The sequence below is a fragment of the Brachyistius frenatus genome, unplaced genomic scaffold (genome assembly GCF_029030835.1).
Source record: "Brachyistius frenatus isolate BFR_SWC_R1_liver_20210118 unplaced genomic scaffold, ASM2903083v1 Contig_198, whole genome shotgun sequence".
In the NCBI taxonomy this organism is placed as follows: Eukaryota; Metazoa; Chordata; class Actinopteri; family Embiotocidae; genus Brachyistius; species Brachyistius frenatus.
This window is the reverse complement of record NW_027210797.1, coordinates 344,463-356,763: the sequence shown is the minus strand read 5'-3', so window position 1 is coordinate 356,763 and position 12,301 is coordinate 344,463. Positions and strand designations below refer to the sequence as shown.

Below are 12,301 nucleotides of genomic sequence, written 5' to 3'. Positions count from 1 at the left end.
GGGGCGGGGAGGGGACTCTCTTATTATCACATCCCCCTCTCTCATCGAGGTATGACCCCACCTCTCTCACCCCCCACTTTTTCCTCACAGTCCCTGGCTCCCCTGGAGGCTGGCCTCCTCTTCAACAAAAGAAACAAAGGAGTCAGGGCCACTTTCCCTCTTTCCCCCCCTTGTAGAGACGAAGAGACAGGGGGGGGGGGGGGGGGGCACAAGGCCTGCAAACCACCCCTTTCATAGTTGCAAAGACCAAGCAAAGCGAAAAGTATGTGCATTCAAAAAAAAAAAAAAAAAACTCAAACTAATGCATGCAAAAAATATAAAAACAGCATTCTAGCACTTTCTAGTATCTCTGTTATGCATGCGTAGGCAGACAGTATCAGAAAATGCAAAAGCCTGACTACTTTGTCCACTGCTAAGTTATAAACAGTCGGAATCAGTTTGCCAACAACTAAACACTTGCAGCCCAACCCAAAGTAAATGAAAAATGTGCTTCACAGTGTTTAAATGATCCATAAAGTCAACACCTTTGATATCATTATTAATATTTAACTTGTTGCATGTCCAAATCGCACAAAAAAAGGCGCAACCTCTGGTCCTCAGCAACACACCCACCGAGTTTGAAGCAGGTGGGACAATGGTTGTCGAGATACGCCAAGGACAAACAGACGAGAGATTTCTGAAATTATACAGCGAGATAATAGGCCGATACGAAATACGTTTTGCTTATGTTAACAGAACCAAAGAAGTGATGCAAAGAAGTAATAATCAAAGCTACTGCTTAGTCAAATTCTTATTCTCTCACTTGACCTGTCCTCATATTTTTCCAAATTTTGGCCATACACAGAGAGCTTCAAGACAAGAACAATTATAACACAAGCTTTCAATCTAATCTTGTGTCTGCATTGATATGGGTTTATAATTAGGGTCCACGAGGATCAGATGTGGACTACGGTTCAAGACAATAGAGAGGATTTGAGCTCAGGTTAACAGTAAAAGATTTTATGTCTTTAAGTGTACCTCATAAGACAGAAGAACAAGGATGGGCGCACATGTTTGCGTGACTTCTGTATTCAGGTGGAGGTCTCATATTTTCACTGCGAGTGAAATGACAAAGCCCTTCTCATCCATGTCACCCTATCTAACCAGCCAGGCTTCTTTTTCTGAGGCTCTTCTACAAATGGCTGCTTCAGCTCCACAGAAAGATGGGAAATGATACGGGAGCATGGTTAAGCATGAATACAGGCTCAAGGGGTTATGGAGAAAATGAGAGCTGCAAAAAGTGTCAAGTGTTGAGTTAGGAGCAATGAATTGAGGAAAGGAAGGAAATTGTTTTAGTTTTGCGAGACAGTGATGTATGAAGGTTATAAAGGGATGCGAGTGAGAAAATGGGATGAATTAGTGTAAAGGTATTCTTTTGTCTTTATTATGCGAGCATTAAAAAAAAAAGGTTTTGACAGTGAATTTCTCACACTGTCAATTAAAAATCAAGTTTACAGGTAAACACATGTGAATTAGAGTACATTTATTTGGACTGCAAACAAATGCTCGCGTACACTTTTTTGTTTTGGTCGCAGACCTTTGAATGTTCCATAATCGACAGGGTTCTGCCCATAAGGCTCTACTGCATTTACGAACATGGTCACACATGTGGTGGTGTGTAGTTTGAAATTCTGCTGCACAATATTTGACATTTATGTCACGCAGGCTACCGACACCGTGTGAATTTGGATGTACAATCGAGGCAAGTATGGCATCTGTTCTATAAAAAAAATTTAAAAAAATAAAAAAAAACTCATTTCATTCATAAATCACAGCTAAGGAAAAGTCTGCATGCTGAATTGAAGCAACTGAGAACAAGAAGGGATCTCAGATTTCTTGTGTTCCAGTTTAACCCCTCCTCTTTGCACTCAGACTGCTTCTGTGCGCCCGCAGAATTTCTGCTCTCAGACCTCTGCTTGCTTGCTCGCTCTGATTTTTGTGAAATGACCCTGCCAAGAGTCTCCAGCCAAATAGAATGTCAAGTATGACGTTAACAATGACATGTGTGCTCGCTTTACGTCTTACAGCGTTTGGATGCAGTTCGCACTATGCTGGTTCAAGTAACATCGATCTAGATTTCAATTTATTTCACGTTAATAATGACTCTTCCACGCACACAAACATTAGTTATCGTGTGCCACAAGGTTCGGTGCTGGGTCCGTTACTTTTCACAATATGAATTCTTCTCTCACCCAATATTAAAAGGAAACACCGCATCAATTTTCATTGTGCAAATGACTTTCTATGAAACCTCATGACACAAATCGATTGGTGAAACTTCCAAGCATGTCTAAAATACATAAAGGCCTAAGTGAAATGACCCTGCCAAAAGTCTCCAACCAACAGAGAGCCAGTTATGACATATTAACCAATGATATCGTCTCTGCCTCCTTTCAGGTTCACTCACTTTACGTCTTACAGCGCCGCTGTCAGACAGTTACTTTACCGTTACTGTGCTTAACCACGGCCTCTGTGTAAACCATCACATGTACTCCTGCTTTAACACTGACCCTATGCAAACGAGCTGCATTCACAAGGAAACAATCACGAGCACATACACACATATAATGAGCTGCATGAGATGGAAGCATACAGCATACACTGATTAGTTAATAATTTACACTCTTACAGAGCACTTCCCTTACAGCTTCAAAGGGAGTTCCACTCTCAAATCTGTTTTACATTCCATAGTACCACATGTATCTGGGTCTACATTTACATATGTGAATAATAAACAGGCTACCCTGTCTTCTTAAATCCTCAGAGTACACCGAAGAAAATTATTACAGTCTTTCTTGACAAAGAACCCCACCCCCCTCGCAGACATTAGGTACGGAAAAACAGGAGCTTCAGCTTGTCCATCTTTGGGCTTAGAGCTAATGTCCACTTGTGTAGAGATCTGTGTGAATCCAAATGTGACACCCAGTACCTGGAGAGGACAACCAGTGAAGTTTCTAGACTTACAACAACACTCCTAATACCGTGGCCTACCTAGAGGCCAATTAACAGAGGCAACCAAAAAATGAAATCATCCATTTTAAATAGCTTTTTACTTATATCAATGTTCATGACCATTGCGAGAATATGGGATAAAACTATACTACAGAACACAGACAATTTATCACAGGAGGGTAAAAATACCAATTTGGGGTTGGTGAAAAAACATTATTCTCATAAGAATCACAGGTCTTGAACTACTAATTGATACCACAAATGCCAAAGTCACTATATTCGTAAATGACGAATTGATACTGCCACTATTACCAATACCTTGACTTCAATACCAATTCTTGAACAAAAGTTTAATTTACAAATGTTCCTCCCTCACGTTCTACGAGTAGATGCGAGCTCGCCGAATGCATTTATAGAAGCCTTTATTTGCTCCAGTGCAGTTAGGCACCCAAATGTAATATTTACCTGCCTAAGTTGAAACCATAGACATAGGCATGCTAATGCCAGGTATGAATAGGTCCTCAGAAAACATTTGCTTCAGTACATTTGTTTGGTTGGAAGAATAGACTAGAATGATAGGTTTTTTTTTTTTTTTTTTTGCTAATATGAACTATCGCCATTCTAACATAGCGATAGCTCATATTGTACTGTATTGTATTGTATTGTTTTGTTTTAAATAACGGCAATGTGATTTTTTTTTTTTTTTTTTAATTAAATAAAGGGTCCATCCATTTCAGCTCTATTGGCATCAACTACCAAATTTCTGGTATTGTGACCTCCCCAGTATGCGCAGTCATTTGAGAGTAGAGAACCAACCAGATAGTCCAGCCACAGATTAATAATCAATTGCAAGCAAGCGGCAACCAACGTTGAAGTCCCTCACTGGTTTGTGAACTGCCATTTTGAAGTCTGGATTTCTGCATTTCAGCCATCTTGGTTTTGTGGAGACACAAGTGACCATTTAAGGAAAAAGCTGGAGAGGAACACTGCTTTTTGAGCCCCGATATCTATTCAATAATGGAATTATTTTCTTCTAATTTCAGAGAGAAGTTGAATGGGTGTCTATGGAGACGTAGGCTTTTTGGACCCAACCCCTAGCGGCTCTCTTTGATACTGCAGTTTAAGCACTTTCATATTGGCCTTATTTTTCAGATGCAAAAGCTATGTCTTTGTCACCAGACAAAGTAAGTTTGATGTTAGAGTAGGTCTGGGCTACATTGACCAAAAAACATTTCTAGGTGTTTTTAGGCCGAATGCCAATACACGATGTAGACCTCGGTATTTCCAACAAAATGGACTAAATTTTCATTTGCAAGTCAAAGCCCCATGAGCGATGTCACAAGCACTTGTATCAAAACAAAATAATAAAGAGACAGTAATTACTGTATCAGTAATTCTATCCGTCCTCCGTCTTCAGCTACGATCTTAGCCAGCAGCTACGTTTACAAGAGTTTGACAGTTCATACGTTACAAACTAAGCCGAACTCGGCAAACATTTCTCCGTTCTCCGTTTAGGAGCAGATGACCTCGTCACTAAAATGAGAAATGAGAGCTTCATACTCCGCTCTGGTGGCCAGTTCCACCGTCACACACGGCTGCCCTGTCGTGCTTTTTATGCCTCATGCTTTCTCTGGCGTCCGCTCAATGGCTCACTTGGTACGCATACAAAATAGTGTTGTGTTTTTTTTTTGTGTCAGTTAAGAGTTGGGGGCAGCTCTTAAGTGTTATAATTGTAAGGAAAACCCTGAGCATGGTGGTGGTATCTGGCAGAGAGGGTACCCCGTATCAGATTCCTTTTTATCCCTATACTCAGGGTTTGCACCACCAGCATATTGTCCCTAATCCTTGTGCATCTGTTGGCTCACAAAGCTCCACTAAACAGCAAGACCACTCTGATAAGGTTACTGACTTAATGCTCAGAGACGTAATTAAATTGAGTATTTAATCTGGCCAAGGGAATCGAGGAGCCCTCACCCCTCCCGGGCAATCAGAGTCCATATACAGAATTGCCGTTCTGATTGACTTGTATTTTGATCCCCATCAGGCCGACTGTCCTCTGCAAAAGGCAAGATCAAAGACTGGTAGGAAATGTCCTTCACGTGTATTTTCCTGTAAGCCGTTGCCACTTGTGGACATTGCAGCGCGAGTAAATCACTCGTATGCGACTAACAAAGAGATTTGTGCAAGTTGTAAAGATAATTTAAACACCATGACGGCTTGCTAAAAGTGAAAACAAAAAAAGTTTGAAAAATGGTCGCCGCTGTCTGATGATGGTGACATCAGCTGCAACAAGAGTTTCCACAGTATTAACCGGGCCGGGACACTGATGTCATGTCAACACCCGAGCTCATTACGTACCACCGTGACCAGCCAGTACCAGTGTATTAACGCCTCAGTCCATCCCCACATGTTCGTTTCCAAAATGCGAGTATAAATGTCACAGCAGATGCCGAGCAAGACAAGGAGTGGTCCCTTAACCTCACCTTCACACCTGGAATTGACATGCATCCTGGCTGATCCAATCACAAGTGGACAGCTCAAAGTACAGGTGTGAACATACCAGAGACGCACGAACGGTTCATCGAGATCCGACCTGCTCAGACTGCATTCGTAAGTGGTTCGGTACATATATGGCAACACTCCCAACAGTGGAAACGCAAATGCATCCCAGGCCGCATTGAAGGACCACTTCCTCAACCCGCGTCCTCTGCAAAACTAAAATAAATATCCAATAGAAAAAATATCGAGTCTACCATGTGAAGGTGAACTGTACAGAAAGTACAGGAGTCTCTTGAGAATGGAAGTGGTGGGTATAACACAGGCCGTCTACAGGATGTTTGTTTTACCAAAGCCGCCATTCGTTTCTTTTTCCTTTTAGCTTACCTCATTAGTCATTTCTGACGCACGCGTAAGACCTACAACTGCAGAAGAGCCTCCGCAGCCTTGCAAAGTGCATTTATCCAGCGCAGAGCCTGACCCTTTCAAAGATGATTGAATAACTCAATAATTATAATAAGTCTCTGCTGATGGTTTAGTTTTACACATCACAGCTGCAACAAGAGTTTCCACATTTATAAATGTGAAATATGCGATACATTTCTAACCGAGGACATTAAAAATGAAGCTGGGTTTTGGCCGTCTCATTTTGTTAACTGCCTGTTGCTTCAACTCCCATTTGCTCATGTTTCTCGATGCGTTCACACGCGCATTCACCTGTTTATTACGGTCACTCGAGACGCATGCGGAGACGCATAGCGACGGGCAGGCGTGAACAGAAGCACTTAAAGAGATACTGACCAAGTCGAAGTCACCGCGGGATGCATGTTTATGCCGGCGACGAACAGGGCATCAAACAAAGTTCGCATTAAGTGCACTTGTTTGGTTGGAAGCGAAGGTAATGACGAAAGGTTTTTGATAACAAACGCTCCCTGCAGTCCCTCGGCCGCCAGACACGAAACAAGAGCAGTTGACTCCCGTCCCGCTTCACCTTGACAACTTTGGCACCTCGACGGGGACAGAACTCACAGTCCAAGTAAGCAATTCCTCTTATGCGAGACGTCAGCTCGGTTAATACTGAGAAATCAAAAAAGAAAGGAATTTACAGATGTCAAGTTATCACTGTATTATTCCAGTGGTTTAACACTTCTGAAAGGAAATACTCATCTGGTCCTGAAATACTTTTTTTGCTTTGTAAATTTTCTTTGAAATATCAGAGGTTTTTACCTCTAACTTTTTTTTATAAACTGAAACGAGTGAAAAAAAACAAAAACAAATCGTCCTCTTTACTGAACAGCCACTGTTTTGAAATTTAAAAAAAAAAAAATCCATCTAGCTGGTTATTACAGTAACTTAAGATAGCCTAACTCTGCAACACAATACACATACACAAAACATCAACCCTGCGATTTTGAGGTTTCGGTGTTTTCCCTCGGGACGGGGACGGGCCGCGTGGGGGTCACCGGTGCTACTCTTAGCTCTGGGTAGGACTGCCGGCTTGATCAGCAACAACATTAACAACATGCTAACTTTAGCATCCTTGCTACTTTCAGTTTGTTCTTCGACAGCTTAATTTGAGGCTTTTTCTGCACGTTTTTTTTCTGAAGTCGCGCAACGGGTGCAGCCGTCGTTAATTGGCGCAACGTCCCCCCGTGTCCACTCTCCGCTCTGCTGCGCCGCCCGCCCGTCCGTCCGTGCGAGCGAGACGCAGCCCTGCGGCAGAGCAGAGCAACGCATGCATTTCTTTCAAGACTAACGGTAGGGGAAACACTGGGTCTAGTCCATTTTTTTTTTTTTTTTTTTTTTAAACTAAATATCTTACAGATTGCCCCTTTAAGGCGGCTCCACTGGCCTTATACCGTTGGAGAGCGTTTCTTCTCAAAATGGTTGCAAATGTGTACGACGTGATCTGCAAACGGAAAGTGACACAACAATGTGTGTGTGATTTTGGAAACGCGCGTTCCAATCCGCACAAACACCGAGCGGTTTGAACAAACGTAGACGATGGACGAATGCTCAGAACGCAACCCATTTAAAGATGCGGACCTTCAACGTCACCGATCTGATCATTTTCACTTTCAAAAAGTTTCCCCGCGTGTACAAATGTCTCAAATATGCGCGACATTCTTTCGTATTTATTTACAGATCGTTAGATGTGTGTGCAAGGATCACCCGACACGCACAGGTCGCGTTACATTTGCACGCGGACTTCCGAGAGAGTCCTCACGCTCGCTCGCTTGCGCGCACATCCACAAATACTCGCTTGCATTTCGTCGCTGGTGTTTAAAACTCGAGCATCGGGCTCTCGGTGAATTCATGTGTAGTTTCAAAGCGGAAAAGACATCATTCTAAAAGAAAGACAGAACCGGGTCATCGCCCCTCGATTAGAACACAAACATTTACCAACTACTGACACAATACAGTCGTGTATGAATGCAAATACATGCGTATTGGTTTGTTCTTCTGCTGGGAAAACGGTCAAAAAGGGAAATTTTGACTGGGGGAACAGACTTGGGCAGAGTGGCAGACAAGAAAGTGAACGTGTTTGCTTTGCAATATACACTCAAACAAGAATAGAAATGCGGAGCTTGTGTTTTTTATTTACTTCTTTTGTGCACAAAAAAGGTTTTTTTTTTCGCAAAAATTTTGCATTTCACCTTTGCCAAGATAATGCGTCCACCTGAACGGTGGAGCATATCAACATTGTTATTGCGAAGATGTGCCAAAAAACAAAGTTCACTCTACAATGTGCAGTTTTACCACATAAAACAATGCTAAAGATGTCACAACTTTGCAATGGGCATGCTGACTGCAGGAATGTCCACCAAAGCGGTTGCCCGTGAAATGAATGTTCATTTTACGACCATAAGGCATCTTCCAATATTGTTTCAGAGAATTTGACAGTGCATCCACCCGGCCTCACAACCACAGACCGTGTGTAACCAAGCCATCCCAGGACCAACGCATCTCGTGGCTTCAGCTGCAACATCCTTTAAACCCAGCCACCCAGACAGCTGATGCAAAAAGTTGGTTTGCACAACTGAACAACTTCTTCACAAAAACCGTCGGAAACCCTCTAAAGTTTTCCGACGTGAACGTGTGCGCAGAGTGGCCAGTGACGGCAACGAGGTTATGGTATGGGCAGTCGTAAGCTACAGACAACAAACAAAGTGTAATTTTATATTTATATCAATATTAATGCACAGAGATATCGTGACGGGATCCTGAGGCCAATTGATCTGCCCACAGTTCCATGTTGCAAAAATCTGCACAGAACACTGGAGTTCTTGCGCGGCCTGCATGTTTGGGATGCTTTGGAGCTGCACAAACATCGCCGTGTTCCAATTCCTGCCAATATCAAGCAGTTTCGCACGGCCAGTTAATAAGAATGGACCGGCATTCCACAGGCTACAATCAATAACCTGATCAACTCTATGCGAAGGAAATTATTCACACCGCATTGAATCAAATGGTTGTCACACCAGATACTGGCCAAACAGGATCAGCTCTATAAAGCTGAAGCTCAAAATGCATACATACTATTGTAATATTTAATTTCATAAAAATCGTTGCACACATTTGTAAATATTATTTTCCATTCGATCACATAATATGCATTTGCAAGTATTTTGTGACTTATTAATATAAGATTACTGTCAAAATCTGTAACATTTCTAATGGTGAATGAACTATATAAAGACGTTTTTCAAATAAGGCAGTAGGTGTTTTTTGGGGGGGGTTTTAAATCAGGGGAAATAAATTATGTTTAAAACCTGAAAATGAGTTTTAATGTAAAAATACAGACAAACATGTGAATGTACTGAACAACCAACAGGTACAATGTGTGGAGACTTCCTAGGTCTCCCAGTGCTATAGGCAATCTGAAATAAGTGAGCAAACACCCTCATTATTATCATCATTGGGAGGGAATATTTCATCTCATTTCCTGGCTTGCACCAAATAATCAATTCTGTTATGAAGCAATACGAGCAGATGGCCATGGTTTAAAAAGACACTGGACTATAGAACTATAGGAGGGGACCACTGGTATGTGCACAATTGTGATTTCACCAGGGACCTGAAATTAGATCAGAAAGTGCACATAAAACTTCACGTCAAATTTTTCAGGGACAGAAAAGTTGAATGGGAGCCAAAAATCAGGCAAGTAGGGGGGTGGTGGCGATTTACGACTGTTGTTGCAGGCGAGAGAGTCACACATTTTTTCACATGCTGTGAGTGGGCACGTTGTCCTGTTGGAGAACCCAATTACCATAGCACCACAGTTCAGGTCGTTCACACCACGGATTCCCGGCCTGAATTATTGTCTCAGTCCGCCCCTGGCTTACGCTGTACGTGTCACCTGCGACGCCTTCCCGCAAATGTCATATCCTGGGTGATCAGATCACAAGTGGTCAGGTCGAAGCGTATCTGTTCACACCTGGCATTATCATGCATCTCAAGTGTCAAAGTTTATTATTATTATTCAGATATTATGAATACACTATAAGGTAATGCAAGCTGAATTTCCCTTTCACTTCTCACAAACTGTACAGTAAAACCGCTGAAAAATGTCCTTATGAACGTGGTACAAGAAAATTTAATATTTATATCAATTTCTCAACAGCGTTATCGTAAACCCACATGTAATGTGACACGACACAGTCAGGGTCATCCTGAACAGGAAAAAAATCAGTTAACTTATAAATGAAATCTTTGTTTTGGAAGGTCAAAGATAAATATTTGGTAACATTTTAAGTTTTGACCTCTCATCTTTCACATAAAAAAGAAAAGAGTGCAGCACAATAACTTCCCGGCCTGTTCAACTGCCACATCTGGTATATGCATCTGAAACACGAGAAATCTTCACGTGTAATTGGACAATTAGGAAAATAATGTTACTTGTACTTGTTATTTAGAATTAAATTAAATTTTAAAAAAATAAATTAAAAAAACCCGGTTGAAAAGTCTTTTCGTCATTTTTGGCCGTTCCAAGCACCCGTACCGTACCATCAGGAATAGACACGCGTCAAAATCCAAGCGGCGGCTTGTTTGACCGGGTTTTCACAAACAACGATTTACTTGGACCGCAGAAAGAGTTGGATAACACCAATAAAGAACACTGATAGTAAATGGACTTTAGAGTTTTTAAGTTAGTTAAACATTAAAAAAAAAAAAAAAAAAAAAAAAAAAACTAATGAAAACAAAGTAGGCAAAGCTTAAAAAAAATTAAAAAAAAAAAAATTCAAACAAAATGTTAATAGTGAAAAGTGGTTCTAATTACGAATTCGATTTTGCTGGTCACAAGGCAGACCGGGTACTTTTTTTTGGGGTGGGGGGGGGGGTAAACATGTTGGAAAGCATTCACAATTGGATTTTTAACTAAAAATGAGTGGACAAAAAAAAAAAAAGAGTACTTTCGGTAGAAACGAATTCCACAGCCTTCACGACCACTCACCTGCGTACAACTCTTCAGTGTCGGAACGCGGGTTTTACTCCCCGTTAAAGTGAAGTTTCAGACTTTCCTTCAGCGTATCCAGTTTGTCCACAGCCGGTGCAATGTGTACCGCAGACAAATTGGCCAAGAAGATCACGTTATTCCTCGAGGTTACAACATCAATTCCTCAGTCGTTGAGTCCAGACTTGTAACATTTCCTCTCGGGGATTCAACTTTAACTAGTTAACACATCTAACCGCGAGGTTAAAAAAAAAAAAAAAAAAAATAGGGCAGTAAAAAAAAATAATAATAATAATGCTACGTTTTGGTTCTTTCTTCTGCTTGGTTTCACTCAGCAGGTTTCTTTCCCCACATGTTGTCGCTGAGTTGTGGTGCGAATGATTCGGTGCGCTCGGCGCCCAGCGCTCCACAGGAATAAAAAAAAAAAAAAAAAAAAGGTTTGGCAAGGGGGTGGGGGGGTATCAAATGCTGCTTTCACGTCTCCTCGTATTTTCTACAACCGAGCTCGAAAGTATAAATGGCATGACGTGCTCCATGCTTAAAAAAAAAAAAAGGAAAAAAAAATATATAAAAGATTAATTTAGAGTGCCCCATTTTGGTGGGACAATAAAATAAAACTAAAAGTCCAAAAGATTAGTTACTTTCCAGAACCGACAAATGACGACAATGTTTCCAGGAAAGTGATAATACATACAAAGAGGAAAGCTTAAAACCCAACACATTCTGCCAGCCAGCCTTTCCTACAGCTTTGGTTAGCTGTATTACTAACCAGAGGAAGCAGGACGCTGCCAGGGGGCCCAAAGGCCAGATTAATTACATCTTATTCGAGTTTACTTGTATCAAATTTGTTTTTAAGTTTTCGTCAACTATGGCAAGTCTTCTCTTCTTCATCTTTGCTTTACTCTCTTTACAAATCAAGTTTTTAAGGCAGAGTTGTTTTAATTTAGGCCTATATTGAGTTAATTTATTTAAAGCTGTGTTTAATCAAATTGCTTCTGTTGTTCAGTTTAGTTACATTAGTTTAGTTTCGATTTTTTGTTTTGTTTTATTGCACATAGAAAACTTCAGGTGGGGTTGTATAATTCCATCATAGAAATTCAGAAACCCACCATTTTCCAAAATGATTTAAAAATGTACAATAACTAATACTTGATTGACTGATTGACTGAAAAGAATATATTCAGAATATTCTGAAGAATATATGCTATCATATATATGACATAAGAAAATGGGGAAAAAAACCATCAACATAGGCTATTATAACGTTCAAATTGTTGTTGTTTTTTATTTGACAGTCAAACTGTCAACCTAATGATGTTGACTTAATCATTAAAAAAAAAATGGGAAACTAGAAATGAT

The 12,301-nt window shown here is 40.9% G+C and overlaps 1 protein-coding gene across 1 annotated transcript in view; it reads right to left on the bottom strand.

The window, feature by feature from the left end:
- Window positions 1-11,290, bottom strand: part of plxnb1b (plexin b1b) — a 110,275-nt gene extending 98,985 nt beyond the window's left edge. The window contains exon 1 of the mRNA XM_069718751.1: window positions 10,943-11,290. The gene's annotated coding sequence lies outside the window, so the exon portion shown is untranslated. The remainder of the gene's footprint in view (window positions 1-10,942) is intronic.
- Between the last annotated feature and the right edge of the window lie 1,011 nt (window positions 11,291-12,301).